Raw genomic sequence first — 16,273 nt, 5'->3', positions numbered from 1 at the left:
AGGAAAATCCAGCTGATGACTCTGCTACAGCTGGTGAGACTGACCTTGCTCCAGCTGATGCTTCAAAGCCAGCTGATGACTCTGCTCCATCTCATGCTTCAAAGCCAGCTGATGACTCTGCTCCAGCTGGTGCCTCAAAGCCAGCTGATGAAAATGTCTCTGCAGAATAAACACCTTCACCAAAAGCTTCAAAGGTGAAGAAAATGACTCCGTCTGCATCAGACGTGAAAAAGACCAGGGCTGCTGAAAAGGAAGCCAAGAAGAGAAAAGCTTCATCAGCAGAAGAACACACTGAGGCCAAGTGCCTCAAGGCACTTGAAGAAAATGCTCCTCTGGATCCTGTGCCTCTTAACAGCGCTCCATCTTATGAGATGATTCCCTTCGCAAGCGAAGACCAAGAGCAAGGGGCAGATGAGGAAATGAAGAACGCCGAAACTAAGGAACACACTGATGAGGAAATTCGCATTGATGACAGTCCTCAGCCCTCCATTCCTCATGAAGAAACTGCACAAGGATTAGCTGCACCAGCTGATGAATCTGGCTCCGTCACCAAGGAAGCTGAGTAAGAACAAAGTGAAAATTCTCAGCCTTATGAGTCACATTCCTGAGAAAAATCCTCAACCTGAGGATCACGCTGACCCAACTCCTCCTCATCCTGAGCAAAACCCTCAAGTTGAGGCTCAGGGTGAACCTATTCCTCCTCCAAAGCAAAACCCCCAACAGGATGCTCCGGTTGACGACATTACTCAGCCTGAAGCTCAACCAGAACACATTCCTCAGCCTGAAGCGCAACCAGAGCATGTTCCTGTTGGAAATATGCCCTAGAGGCAATAATAAAATGGTTATTATCATATTTACTTGTTCATGATAATCGTCTATTGTTCATTCTATAATTGTATTAACAGGAAACCTTTGTTGCCAAGAGCGGATCCTTTCTAGAGAAAGAGTTTCTCTCGAAAGAAGTAAGTGGGAGGAAAGTACAACTTGATGAGGTAATTACACCCCCTCTCGAACAGGATAGTAGCGCAGCGCGGGAAGGTGTTCCTGTGGCGCCTACACCAACTGAAGAGGAAGTTAATGATGATGATCATGAAGCTTCGGATCAACTTACTACTGAACCGCGAAGGTCCACAAGGGCACGCTCCGCACCAGAGTGGTACGGCAACCCTGTGATGGAAATCATGTTGTTAGACAACGGTGAACCTTCGAACTATGATGAAGCGATGGCGGGTTCGGATTCCAACAAATGGCTTGAGGCTATGAAATCCGAGATAGGATCCATGTATGAGAACAAAGTATGGACTTTGCTGGACTTGCCCGATGACCAAGAGCCATAGAAAATAAATGGATCTTCAAGAAGAAGAATGATGCAAATGGTAATGTAACCGTTTATAAAGCTCGACTTGTCTCAAAAGGTTTTCGACAAATTCAAGGAGTTGACTACGAAGAGACTTTCTCTCCCGTAGCGAAGCTGAAATCAGTACGAATCATGTTAGCAATTGCCGCCTTTTATGATTATGAAATTTGGCAAATGGACGTCAAAACAGCGTTCCTTAACGGGAACCTTAAGGAAGAGTTGTATATGATTCAACCAGAAGGTTTTGTCGACCCTAAGGGTGCTAACAAAGTGTGCAAGCTCCAGCGCTCCATCTATGGGTTGGTGCAAGCATCTCGGAGTTGGAACATTTGCTTTAATGAGGTGATTAAAGCGTTTGGGTTCATACAGGTTTACGGAGAAGCCTGTCTGTACAAAAAAGTGAGTCGGAGCTCTGTAGCCTTCCTCATACTGTATGTGGGTGACATATTATTGATGGGGAATAATATAGAGATGTTGGAGAGCATAAAGGCCTATTTGAACAAAAGTTTTTTACTGAAGGACCTTGGAGAAGCTGCATACATATTAGGCATCAAGAACTATAGAGATAGATCAAGACGCCTCATAGGTCTTTCACAAAGTACATACCTTGACAAGATATTGAAGAAGTTCAATATGGAAAACTCAAAGAAAGGGTTCTTGCCAGTTTTGCAAGGTATGAGATTGAGTAAGACTCAGTCGCCGACCACGGCAGGAGATAGAGAGAAGATGAGTTATGTCCCCTACGCTTCAGCCGTGGGCTCTCTAATGTATGCCATGATGTGTACCAGACCTGATATAAACCTTGCCATAAGTTTGGTAGGGAGGTACCAAAGTGATCCCGGTATGGCACACTGGACAGCGGTCAAGAATATCCTTAAGTACCTGAAAAGGACTAAGGAAATGTTTCTCGTTTATGGAGGTGACGAAGAGCTCGTCGTAAAGGGTTACGTCGACGCTAGCTTCGACACAGATCCGGATGACTCTAATTCATAGACCGGATACGTATATGTGTTGAATGTTGGGGCAGTGAGCTGGTGCAGGAGCAAGCAGGAAGTCGTGGCAGCATCTACATGTGAAGCGGAGTACATAGCTGCTTCAGAAGCGGCTCATGAAGGAATTTGGATGAAGGAGCTCATCACCGACCTTGGAGCGGTTCCAAGCGCGTCGGGTCCAATGACACTCTTTTGTGATAACAATGGGGCCATTGCCATAGCCAAGGAGCCCAGGTTTCACCGGAAGACGAACCACATCAAACACCGCTACAACTCCATCCAAGACTATGTCCAGAGTGGAGTGATAGATATTTGTAAAGTACACACGGATCTGAATATTGCAGACCCGTTGACTAACCCTCTTCCACGAGCAAAACATGATCAACACCACAATGCTATGGGTGTTCGATACATCACAATGTAACTAGATTATTGACTCTAGTGCAAGTGGGAGACTGTTGGAAATATGCCCTAGAGGCAATAATAAAATGGTTATTATCATATTTCCTTGTTCATGATAATCGTCTATTGTTCATGCTATAATTGTATTAAGCGGAAACAGTAATAAATGTGTGAATAAATAGATCACGAAGTGTCCCTAGCAAGCCTCTAATTGGCTAGCTCGTTAGTCAATAGATGATCATGGTTTCCTGATCATGGGATTAGATGTCATTGATAACGGGATCATATCATTGGGAGAATGATGTGATGGACAAGACCCAATCCTAAGCATAGCACTAGATCGTATTGTTCGTATGCTAAAGCTTTTCTAATGTCAAGTATCTTTTCCTTCGACCGTGAGATTGTGCAACTCCCGGATACCGTAGGAGTGCTTTGGGTGTATCAAATGTCACAACGTAACTGGGTGACTATAAAGGTGCGCTACGGGTACCTCCGATAGTGTTTGTTGGGTTGGTACGAATCGAGATCGGGATTTGTCACTCCATGTGACGGAGAGGTATCTATGGGCCCACTCATTAGAACATCATCATGAGCTCAATGTGACTAAGGAGTTAGTCACACGATGACGTGCTACGGAATGAGTAAAGAGACTTACCGGTAACGAGATTGAACAAGGTATTGGTATACCGACGATCGAATCTCGGGCAAGTTCTATACCGACAGACAAAGGGAATTGTATACGGGATTGATTGAATCCTTGACATCATGGTTCATCCGATGAGATCATGGTGGAGAAAGCGGGGGCCACCATGGGTATCGAGACCCCGCTGATGGTTATTGACCAGAGAGGTGTCTCGGTCAAGTCTGCATGTCTCCCGAACCCGTAGGGTCTACTCACTTAAGGTTCGATGACGCTAGGGTTATAGGGAATTGTTATATGAGGTTACCGAAAGTTTTTTCGAAGCCCTGGATGAGATCCCAGACGTCAAGAGGAGCTCCGGAATGGTCCGGAGGTAAAGATTGATATATAGAACGGATGGTTTCGGACACCAGAAGTGTTTCGGGCATCACCGGTAACGTACCGAGACCACCAGGACCACCGGAGGTGGCCCCGGGGGTCGACCGAAGGGGGGCAACGACCCCGGGAGGTAAGGTGGGCCAAGTGGGGAGGGAACCAGCCCCTAGGTGGGCTGGTGTGCCTCCCCACTCAGAACAATGCGCAGGGGAGAGGGAAGGGGGGCAAACCCTAGGCACAGGTGGGCCTTAGGCCCACCAGGTGGTGCGCCACCCCTCCCACCCTAGCCGCCGCCTCCTTTCCTATCTGGTGGCTGTCGCACCACCTATGGAGGGAATCCTAAGGGTGGCGCAGCCCCTCCCCCTCCTCCTATAAATAGAGAGGGGTTTTGGCCCTTGGGAGACAGACTTCTCCCTCTCCCTCGGCGCAGCCCTGCCCTTCTTTCTCCTCCTCTCTGCCGGTGCTTGGCGAAGCCCTGCCGGGAGACCTCGTCTCTCCATCGACACCACGCCGTCGTGCTGCTGGATTTCTTCCCTAACCTCTCCCTCCTCCTTGCTGGATCAAGGTGCGGGAGACGTCACCGGGCTGCATTTGTGTTGAACGCGGAGGTGCCGTAGTTCGGCACTAGATCGGAATCGCTGCGAGTACGACTCCATCAACCGCGTTCTAGCAACGCTTCCGCTTAGCGATCTTCAAAGGTATGAAGATGCCCTTACCCCTCTCTCATTGCTGGTCTCTCCATAGGAAGATCTGAATATGCGTAGGAAAATTTTGAATTTATGCTACCTTACCCAACAGTTGCTCAGCCTGAAGCTCAAGCTGATGAAATTCCTCACCCTGAGGACTATGCTGAGGAAAATGCACGAGACCCAGACAATGCCTTCATCATCCTCAACCTAGAGTCTGCAATATTTGTCTCCCCTCAAGTCCAGCCACAAAATCTTCAGCCAATCCAGCGTCAGCCGTTCTCCAAGTGGCCAAAGTTTCAAAAGGAGTCCTTCTTTGAAGAGCGCATGTTCTTCATCGGAGAAAATCCCTATGACAAGCCTCACATCAGGCATCTGAAGTTTTGGAAAAGGACACAGTTCAACTACTATGCCTATGTGCTGTGCGGAAGAAACAAGATTTTCCAGCACAGGCATATTCCTCACGTTGAGCTTGAAGAAATACCATGCTTTGCTTCAGTCCTCAACGTCCTTTTTGAAGCTGGACTCCTCCCAATGTGCTCGGATATCTGTGATTGGAACACTGAGCTTATTCTTCAATTTTATGCAACTCTTAACATCTCAGGAAATCCAACACACATCAACACATGGGTACTAGACTGGATGACGCAAACCACACACTTCAAGGCTCCTGCCATGGAGCTACTGCATGAACTGCCAGTATCAATTCCCTCAGAGCAGGTCGTGAACCTTTATGATGAACGTGAGCTGCCAAACAAGCTGATGGATGTCCTCATGAATCCATTGGCTAAAGGGCAACCACCAAGTACAACCTTCCTGATCCATGAGCTCAAATATGAACCCAGGACGGTTTACAGAATCGTCTGCAGCGTTCTTGCGCCAATGAAGGGCCATGATGATGAAGAAGATGTCGTAAGCATCATGAAGAATATCCTCTTAAACATCATACATGGTATTCCCATCAACATTCATGATTTCTTCTTGAGGACTTTGGCCGAAAATGCAATGTCTCCTTTTGACCACAAGATATATGCTCCATGGATCATGAGATTCATCTGAACAAGGTCAGGCATCAATTATCACGCTAATTTCAACAACCATGTCGGTTATATGCCTCCTATAAGGGTCAACAAGAAGACTTTTGAGCCTGTTGAAGGAAAAGGCAAGTCTGTCATTGATGAAGGCATTCCGCCCCTTGATGGCCAGTTTAGAGAGCCCGAAGATTATTCTTCATGGGATGACACTGAGACTCATCCTCCAAGTCATGTTTCTCCTTGCGTGATGAATACCAGAGAGGTTCTTCTCAGTCTTCACCAAAAGATGGATCGGAATCACAAGTGGGTCAAGCGCCAGTTCGGCGCCATTGTGAAAACCCTCAATGAAACGCAGAATGTTGTGAAGCTTAACCATTATTATCTTCATGAGGTTTTTGATCGCACTTGGCTACACTACCTCATTTGAAGACTCCAGCAGAACTTGAAGAATTGGAGTTTGCGCGGGACTTCGACTGGTCAGGCCAATCCCAGTTCCAGACCTTGAGGACAGTTCGTTTTCTTCATTCCGCACTGGTGAATCTGATGAAGAACAACAAGACACTGCCACCGATCCACGAAGGAAGACTGCTCCCAAGAATCCTCACGCGTCTTCATCAACTGCCAAGGAGTGAAAGTCTTCACGGGCGTTAGTCCTCAGTTTTTCCCTTTTTGTCACTTGATGACAAAGGGGGAGAAACTTGAGAGTTAGTCTTCACGCGGGATATTTTGGGGGCTTATAAACTTTATTTAATTTACAAACTCTTGGCTCTTCTGAAGTGTTTTATGTAATGAGTTGTAACTTAAGCCCGATGCTACTCTGACACTTTTGAACGTTTTTCTTCGCATGCTTATTCCTAAAAAATTTAATGCACACATGCTGGAATTCGTCAGATACCATTTGTCATCATGCATCCTAATTTTTTTCATACTATATGTCGTATGTATGCATGATTTGCAAGACTTAGGGGGAGATCTGCATGATATAAATCATCAATGTGCATTTGCTGTGAAAAGCAAAATCCTCAACATATGCACATCTTCAGGGGGAGTCTCTCTCAATCTTGATTTCAAATTCCTCAAATGAGTATTTTCACTTCATATGTTTATTTCCGTTGAATACTTAACCTAATTGTCATCAACCACCAATAAGTGGGAGATTATAAGTGCATCTAGTGCCCCTTAGTGATTTTGGTGGTTTGAAGACATATAGGTTAAGTATCTAATGTGTTCTTGGGTGTACACAGGATCTATAAGTCGCTTTGGAGTTTGAAATATTCGATGAATATCGACCCCTAAAAATGTATATCTTCGGGTGAAGAAATTGGTCTAAAGCTGAAGAATTGAATCGCGAAGAATTTGTGATGAAATTGATATTCCTCATGAATATATTGAAATTGAGGAATTCGGTGTGTCCTGAAGAAAATCAATCTGTAAACTTTGAAGAATGAAGATTTATTCTTTCTGTTTTGTTTTCTTCACACTTGAGTAATAGGAACACCGTACTGTTAAATAGGGTCGAGGTAACACATTGGAATGAATTTCCTCATGATGCTCAATCCAAGCCTAATCCTACCAAAAGCCTCAAGTGAGGAATATGAGAGACATGAGGACTCTCACAGTTGAGGGTCCTGACCGTTATCGATAGCCACGCCACATCATTGGTCTTATCCACACCAACGGTCATATTATTTAAGGGCATTAATGTCAAATCATGTAGGGATGCTCCCAGGATATAAATAGCCGCCCCCCACAACCATTAGTTGGTTGGCTGCTCCGTTAGAAACTGACACTAGTCATAAGAGCAACCCAAATTCCTCATAGTCTTCGAGAGTAATTCATAAGTGAGGAAATACCCCAAACACCAAACCGCAAACCGAGAACCAAGTGATTGAGCATCACTGAAGAAGTTGTTCCTGTGTGGGAGTGAAGCCTTTTACCTTTGAGGACTGTGCATCCTCCAGACGGTTAGGCGTGATGGTCTAGAGCAATCCAGCAGTCAATTGTGAATCCCTGGGTGACCAAGTTTTTGATGGTTTGGAAGTCTGCCCTGAAGACTTACCACGAGTGTTGGGCGAGGACTGTGTGTTCTTAGCCCAAGGAGAATACGGTAGGGACTGCGTGTCACCTGACTGTGTGTCTTTTGGTTTCAATACCAAGCCGCTCCAAACCAGATGTACAACTGTCACAGCAGTTGGAACTGGGTCATCAACTACTGTCTTCACTGTGAAACGGGTTCTATTTCCTCAACTCTTTATATTCCTCAGATTATGTGTTGATGATTTCCATTGTCACTGTTTGAAGAATTTGCTGAAGACTTTCTCTGAAATTCCTCAACCCCAAATTCTTCACGCAAGTTAATCCTCATCTTTTTTCTACGTGCCTGCATACTGTGCAAACTATTTTCATATTCTTCATCCTAAAAAACTGCTGTAGTGAAACTTTGCACTCCTGATCCTTTACTGATTCCGCTGTAAGTTAGTCATCACTGAGGAATTTCCTCAAAAGGAATTTCCTCAGTGATGAAATTCTAAAAATCTCCTATTCACCCCCCTCTAGTCGATATAACGCACTTTTAATTGTCTCCTATGAAATACATACGTTTTTCATACAGCACTTCCGTCTGAAACATTGGCCTCTTTGAGAAGGGTTGATGCTGCATAGGCTGAAGATGTTGCTGCTTCTCTTGAGGAGAGACGATCATGGAAGTCTCCATGTTGACAACCACAATAGTAGTTTGTGTATTAGGCACAGGAGCATTGTCTTCAGCATGTTCCTTAGGATGAGGGATTTCATCAGCCTATGCCTCAGGTTCCGGGTTTTGCTTAGGATTTGCAATTTCATCAGCCAGTGCCTCTGGTTGAGGGTTTTGTTCAGGATGAGGATTTTCTTCAGGCTGAGCCTCAGGTTGAGGGTTTTGCTCAGGATTTGGATTTTCCTCGGGCTGAGGATCTTCTCCTTGGTTTTCCTCTGCTTGAGGAATTTGCTTGGAGGAGGAGCCAAATTCTTCAACTGTTGCAGCTGATCCTTGAGTAGGTTCTTCAGGAGGAATGAATGTCTGAAGACTATCATCAATTTGAATTTCCTCATCTGTGTGTTCTTCAGACTCAGCAGTCTTCATTTCCTCATCAGTCTGATGCTCCTTATCTTCGCTCTCGAGGGAATCATAGCGTAGGATGGAGCAATCTTGAGAGGCATAGCATCCAAAGGAGCATTTTCACCAAGAGATTTGAGGCGCTTGGCCTTTGTTGATTCTGTCATTGAAGAAGTTTTTCTTTTCTTAGCTTATTTTTCTGCAGCCCTGGTTTTCTTCACGTTTGATGCAGACCGAGTCATTTTTTTCACGTCTAATTTTGGTGAAGGCATTTTCTCTTCAGGAGGCGGAGCCGTATCCGTCCGGGCAGTTTCCTCAGCTGGAGCATTTTCTTTAGCTGGGGCAGATTCATCAACTGCCTTAGATGCATCAGCTGGAATATCCTTAGTTATTTTCTCAATAGCCGGTGCATCAGCACGACTTTCTTGAGGCATTTCCTCAGTAGGGGTTGCTTGTTCTTCCTCTACCTTAGACTGCTGTGGTTTTGCTGGAGGGGCAGCCTTTTTGTTATAATCATCAACTGCGCTGGTCGCAAACTTAATGAAATTGTTCTTGAGACTTTGATGATCAGATAGCTTGGTATAATTGTTTGTCAAAGTCTTCAGTTTTGCCTGGGTTGACACAAGAGCATCAGGCCTCAGGCTGAGGAGATTCTGTCTGAGAAATTTCTCCTTGTTCAGCTTTGCATCCTTTGCTTGTTTGGCTTGCGTCTCCTTCCATTTGGCCTCATTGATGAATGTGGCCAACATATGGCTGATGCCCGGGGGAAGCTTCAAGTCATCAATGGGTGTGTTAGGGTCATTATACCAAACATTGATGTAGTCCAACAGGACTTTTGGATCCATGGCAAGAGGAATGGCGCTGCCTGAAGCTTGAGCAACCCGTTCCTGCTTGTTTTTGATGATTGCTTGCAGTGTCTGATCATCATATTCATCACTTCCTTCTAATGCAGAAGGGACTTTGATGACTTTGCATGGGCTGGGTCTGGTTCCTCTTCCAGCAGCCATCTTAGTCTTCAACGGTGTTGGTGAAGACTTTGTCTCTGAGCTCGTGGCAGATGGAACAGAGGAGCTGGAGACAGTAGGCAGTTGCTTCACAATCTGCTTGTGTTCAGGATTTGAAGCTTGTGTGGTTGTTGATGGTTTTTGCGCAGATGCAGGCGCAGCCTTCTGAAGCAATTTCTCTTGAGGCTTTGAATCCTTCGATTTCTGTGGCACAGGCTTCACTTGAGGAATGGCCGTGCCAGAAGTTTCAGCAGCTGAGGTGGTGGCTGCGGTAGCAGCAGATTCTTCATTGAATTTCCTCACAACAGCTTCTGCTTGCTTCTGAAGCTTTGACAAGTGTTTGGTCTTTTCCTCAGGATAATCATCAATTGTCTTGAGACTTGAAGGATGGGCATTTTAATGATCCTCGAGAGGAGGTGTAGCGACCCAACTCAAAACGAGTCAAGCCTCTGTGTTTCTGTGCCATCCCTGGATCAGTATGCTAGCACACACAGTACATCAATGTATATATCAAAGTGCAATCAGATGTAAATAGCGTAAAACTGATATATACCTTAAATATTTCAGCGGAAGCAGTCAAGGGAGTGGAGTCCCAATAAACACCAACAGCAAGTTGAGTGTAGACCGTAACCCTGAATCGTACTCTTACTCGTCGAAGAAAAATATCTGCAACATAAGACGTTGCAGCCGTGTAGGTCAGCATATTGAGTATGCCGGCAAGTCACATAAGAGAGGGGTCAAAAGTAATCATCTATACTATATGCATATATGGCAGGTGGGGCTATAAGTTTTAGCGAAAAAGCAAGTTTTCTCCTACATCAAGTGAGGGCTAAAAGCAAAATGTTACTACATTGTTGGTTGTTAACGAGATGGTTCCACCAACCAATTCTCGTACCCGAGTTGTCAATAATTACCCTCATCAATATTATTTAATGGTGTTGAGAATTCCAGATAACTTCAGTTCCTTTGGCTCAAGTTGTCCATGACCGTGGACACGGCTAATCGATTAGGTTTGAGTACTCTGCAGAGTTTTGCACACGTTCCCCACAAGATTTGATCGCCTCCGTGTATGTCCTCGCACTTCAGGGTGTTTGAAGACCGAATGATCAAAACATGGTCTTTCAACGGGTCCCTCTGAATCCCTGTCGGTGCCCATCCATTCCTACCGTTCTTCTACATCTGCTAGCATCGCCTGTCCAGAGTCGCCGCGTTGTCCAACCAAGCCAGAGCCCATAATGACTTGTGGCTGTGCAGGTAAGCTTTGGGTCTTGAAAATATCCGTCTGTCTCTTTGAGCTTGGGTGAAGCTTTCCGCAGGATGTCATGGCCTCTCCAGCATCCCGGGTCATCCACTGGGTTCTCCAGGGAGCCGATCAACCGTCCTTCACCCAGAGTTGCATTGTGTCCGAGGTCTTGAAAAGTCTTGTCTTAACCGGTCTTGATTATTTAATCAACCTCGCATCACTCGTGTTATGCACTCAACCGAAATCCCGTCGACTCAAGCATAGCAATATGAAATTTGTCGTCCCGGGGCCAAGTATCGGGGTTGTTATGTGCCTACCACATGATACTACAACCTTCACTAAAATTTCCAAGTACCTACTCAGCATGCAATTGGGCATAGGATGATAGAACTACGATGCATAAAACATAGGTGATAGTATGATCAAAGTGACTTGCCTGGCGATGTTGATGAAGAATAATTTCTCGAGAAATAACTTGATAGACTACTCGTCACTCTCCGATGAAATCTATATAACAACCATATCATTCACGTAAGCACTCATACTAGCAATCATTCTAGCAATCAAAACAAAAGAGAGAGCGAATAAGAATCCGAAAGAAACTTCAACTAAAACTAGGAGTCTTCTACTACATCAAACACTTAATAGTTTTTGTTCCAACTGAAAATAAAACAAAAATAGAAAAAATAACAGAAAACAAAATATAAAATAACTAAGATAACAGAAGTAAAATTTACAAAACAATATTATTTTATAAGTATTTTCAAAATAGGAAATCAAACTAGCAATGCAACCAATTCGCAAGTTAGTATAGAACTAGAATTGATTCCATGCAAACAAATAAGAATAAATAAAATAAAATTTTGTTGTTGTTGAAAAGTTACTGGTAAATATCAGAAAACAAAATATAACTTGTCACAATTACAAAAAAAACAAATTAAGAACAAATAATACAAAAGAAATAGCAAGAAAACAAAAAAGGCTAAAACAGAATCTGTTTTGCTTAATACCCTAAGTAAAAATACTTAAAAAATTGAAACTTAAACTAATGAAGGATATGATCAATAGTAAGCAGCAGCAAAAAGAATCAAATTAAAAGCTATTTTTAAACTCCCCGAATAAGCAAAACAAGATTTAATTCAAATCTGATCTAACTCAACTTTTATAAATCCAAACATCGACAAATTATATATCTACATAAACTACATAAAATTTGTGATCCAATGCAAGACAAATCACCTAATTCGGAGTTATAGACTAATACATATGGATTTTCTAAGATTGTAATTTTCTAAAAAAACTGCAATACGGGATTTCGTGAATCTCACCATGGGTGACAGAGAGGAAGAATTCCAGCGAGGTAGCTGCTCCGGCGAGGTGGGGAGGTCGCCGGCGGGGTGGGGAATGTGCGGAGGAGGGGTGGGGTGCGCAGGGTGTGGTGCAGCGAGGGTAGGGGCCGTGGGGAGGTCGGCAGGGAGCTCCTGGACTCGACCGGGGCAGGGTTACTCCGGCGAGGTGGCCGGCGGCTAGAGGCGATGAGGGTGGCGTCTCTTTGGGAAAATGGAACGAGGACGCCGGGTGGGTTCTTATAGGGGGCTACGGAGGAGCTAGGATGGAAGGGAGAGCGAGATCGGGAAGGGAGGATTTCCGTGTCCATGGCTAAGGAAAGTCCTGTGCACGTGAGGAAGGAGATAGAGGAAGAAGAATATCCCGTTGGGCCAGTTTTTGGGAAGGTCTTAATGGGCCACCGTTTATTTCCATTTAAACACGATTTCTTTCCTTTTTCAAAACTAGGAAACTAAAACGATAAAAGGGAAATCAAATCAATTCGGAATATAGAGTTACTATATACTAAAATTATCAGAAAAAATAAAATCTAAATGATGGGCATTTTTTCCACGGCCAAAATAAAAATTTTAAAAAATGTTTTTCCAAAAAAATCCCTAAAAGCATTATTTATTTTTGCAATTATTTTCTCAGATTAAATTTTGGTTTTTTTCTTGGCTCAAAATATTTCAATGAATGGCCTTGGTTTTTGGAGGGTCATTTTCCTCCGCTCTTTCTTGCGTGCAAGAATTTTGTCGGGGCATTTTCTCGGGGAAGAAAAATATAGAAGCAAGGGCAAATATTTTGAAAGCATTCAAATCCAAACTCCGTTCAAATTCTTTATAGTTGAAGAAGTCATGTCATCTTCTCTCTTTTCTTTTAAAAGATTGAATTTGAATTCATCGGAGATGGGGAAAGTCATTTTATTCCCTCTCATTCAAAAGTTTTTGAAAAGTTTCAAATTTCACACAAGTTTCAATCACTCAAGCAAACAAACAAACAATCTAATAATTATTTTAACATTCCAAAATTTGGGATGTTACGAACCTACCACACTTAAAATGAATCTCGTCCTCGAGATTCGAAGAGTCTAGAAAGAAAGGTTAGGGTTTGGGGGTCTTCTAACAATTCCAATCTCCTGCAAAGTGGGATGCTACCACACTTAAAATGAAGGTTACTGGTCCCTTAAGATTTTAACAATCCTCTGGGGTTTTGGCATCTGACTCCTCACAGTCTTCATATCTTCCGTTATATTCATAACGTCTCCATCAAAAACGAGGGCTCTTCCGTTGATATAAGCTTCTTTCGTTACTGGGTCTTCTTTAACTGACAGTCTCGTGATCAACTCTAACTAACCTATCGATGATTCTCATGGTGGTCTACCATTTGTGGCTATCCTGCAGAGAGAGGGATCTTGGTTTCATTCTCACCGTAAAATTTCCTACGCGGGACAACAAGTGCCATGTACATGGGGCTTTCACCATACCATTCTAAGGCTTAAACAAAAGCTTCAAAGAACGTTGTCTCTCTATATGGGTAAGTCTCTCAGATTTACCATTCCGAATAACAAGATAAATGATAAGAGTAAGTCGTCATGGTGATCAATCCATTCCGCACCCAAATCATTTCTCTGTATAAGGTTTAGTGAATCTCGTATTCTAACACTTGGGCATCCTCATAAGCGTTGTAGAATTTCTCTTGTCCACGAACGGAGTTCGGATAATCCATTGGTTCTGCAAGCCAAACAAAGCATCTATCGTTTCTTCACCACTTGCAGGTTGTCGTGTGCTCCTAAGGAAAACGTTTGCTCATCCATCATAGCTTATCCCTTCATTCTCTTAGGATAACCTTCATGAAAATCTTGAGATGCTTCCTTGGTACGGGTTATATTCCTTGAACTTATTTTCCTTGCCATTGGATTGTGTACCAACAAAAGTGTTTTTTCGTCATATTAAATCTCTCCTCAAATTTCCAATTCCAAGGTACACTATTCTTCTGTTGTCATCCCCATAGTTTGATATGATCCAACATTTCCTTCGACTGTATTCAGTGGGTTTGGCTTCTTGGTACGCATGGTATATTCCTACTCCTTGGGTCCTGTGGGTTTACCGATTACTACCACACTTAAAATGAAATATACTCATGTCTGCATAGACCATATTTTCTCATATCCTCGAAATGGTCAGAGATATTTGTTCGAAGAGAAACAACGCATACCGTTTCAACATAGGCAATAATGAGACAATAAATTCCATTTATTCATGATGTTATTACAATCTCAGGGACTTCTGTTACAAAAAAATTCAGTCCATGATCTCATGCAAAACAAGAGTTCTTCAGATTACACTAATTGCCGCGGTCAAAACTTAACTACTCCTTTTTAGCTTTCTTCCTTTGTGGACAATCGCTAGCAAAATGTCCTGCTTCCTTGCAACGAAAGCAACTGAGTTCTGACAAGTATTGAGGCGTCTTCGTGTTTGCTTTTGCTCCTTGGGTTTCCGGCTTCCTTCCTGAGCACATGTATTTGTGCTGGCCAAATTCCATGCACTTGTAACATCTGACATGACTCAGGTCTATATCTACAGGGATTTGGCTCTTTCAAGGGTGCTTTTTCTTCTTTCCGGACTCCTTTATTTTGGCCAATTCTTCTATTTCAAGTGGATCAAACTCCACTTCTTCCGTCGGGAAGTTTCCCAGATACTCTTGGCTTCCCTTCGTGCAATCCTGTGAATAATGTCCTTCTTCTCCACATGAGTAGCATGCATTGGAGAAAAATCTGGTCAGACCTTGTCCATCAGGGTCGTCAATATTTTCGTTCATCACCGGTTCTTCTAGAATTTTCTTCTTGAGTGTTTCCTTCACTGCATCTTTCTGCTGCTGGACAACTTGTTGTACCTTGGGGTAAATGTGACATTGAGCTGGGTAGTGGGTGGTTCCTTCACAAAGGAAATAAGTCACTTGACTACTTGGGCACTCCTCAGCTGGGTGATTTTCTTCACAATGAGTGCATCCATCCTTGTGTTCTTCCTGGGTGTGTCCTATTTCTCCACAGATCTTGCATGCACAAGTCTTCTCCTTCGGATTGTCATAGCACTTCTGAATAAGTCGGGATCGTAACAGAGTGTTCTTAAATTTGGCCCAACTTTCTGCTCCACTAAATCCTTGTATGGCATGGTGCATTTTCCACCAGATAGCAGCACTTTGGGTAAAGTACTGGAGAGCGTGTTCCACTTCATACTTCCTTGAGATCAAGTTGCTCCCGAAGTGGTTCTCCATGTTCTGAATCCATATATCAGCCTCAAGCTGGGTCATTGGTCCAGAGACTACAAGTCCAGCTTCATACTCCATCTGGTAGGGTTGAGGTTTTGGGGATGAGACCGATAAGCGAGAGAGGGAGATACACACAATACAAACAATATTTTTGAGAATAGGTTTTTGTTGTGGCCGTCGGAAAACACACGCCAATGATGGCTCACAAATCATCGTATCTAACGTGAGTATATAAAAGGGGTTTGGACTTCTAATGGTCATATAATTATTCGCACACTTCAGGGTCTTCGAGTTCTTCGGGTCTTGAGAGTCTTCAATTGGTGCAGCTTCAATTCTTCAAATGCATGATGAAATCCTCTTTACTTTGAAGTAGAAGTCCGTTGATTCTTCATGAGGTCAAAGGGGTAAGGGTATTGTCTAACTATTGGAGGTGAGAGAGAACGTTTGATGAAATCAGAAAAGATGAGAAGTAAAAGGTATTCTTGAAAAATAGAAATTTTTGAGAGATCCTATCCTAAGAAATTTCCAGTTTCTAGGGTCACGTCCTACAGTCAACATGTGCTATGATACCATTTCTGTAGCGACCCGACTCAAAATGAGTCAAGCCTCTGTGTTTCTGTGCCATCCCTGGATCAGTATGCTGGCACACACAGTACATCAATGTATATATCAAAGTGCAATCACATGTAAATAGCGTAAAACTGATATATACCTTAAATATTTCAGCGGAAGCAGTCAAGGGAGTGGAGTCCCAATAAACACCAACGGCAAGTTGAGTGTAGACCGTAACCCTGAATCGTACTCTTACTCGTCGAAGAAAAATATCTGCAACATAAGACGTTGCAGCCGTGTA

Source organism: Hordeum vulgare, chromosome 4H, assembly GCF_904849725.1.
Source record: "Hordeum vulgare subsp. vulgare chromosome 4H, MorexV3_pseudomolecules_assembly, whole genome shotgun sequence".
Classification (NCBI taxonomy): domain Eukaryota; kingdom Viridiplantae; phylum Streptophyta; class Magnoliopsida; order Poales; family Poaceae; genus Hordeum; species Hordeum vulgare.
The sequence above is the reverse complement of the archived record's forward strand: the minus strand, read 5'-3'. Positions refer to the sequence as shown.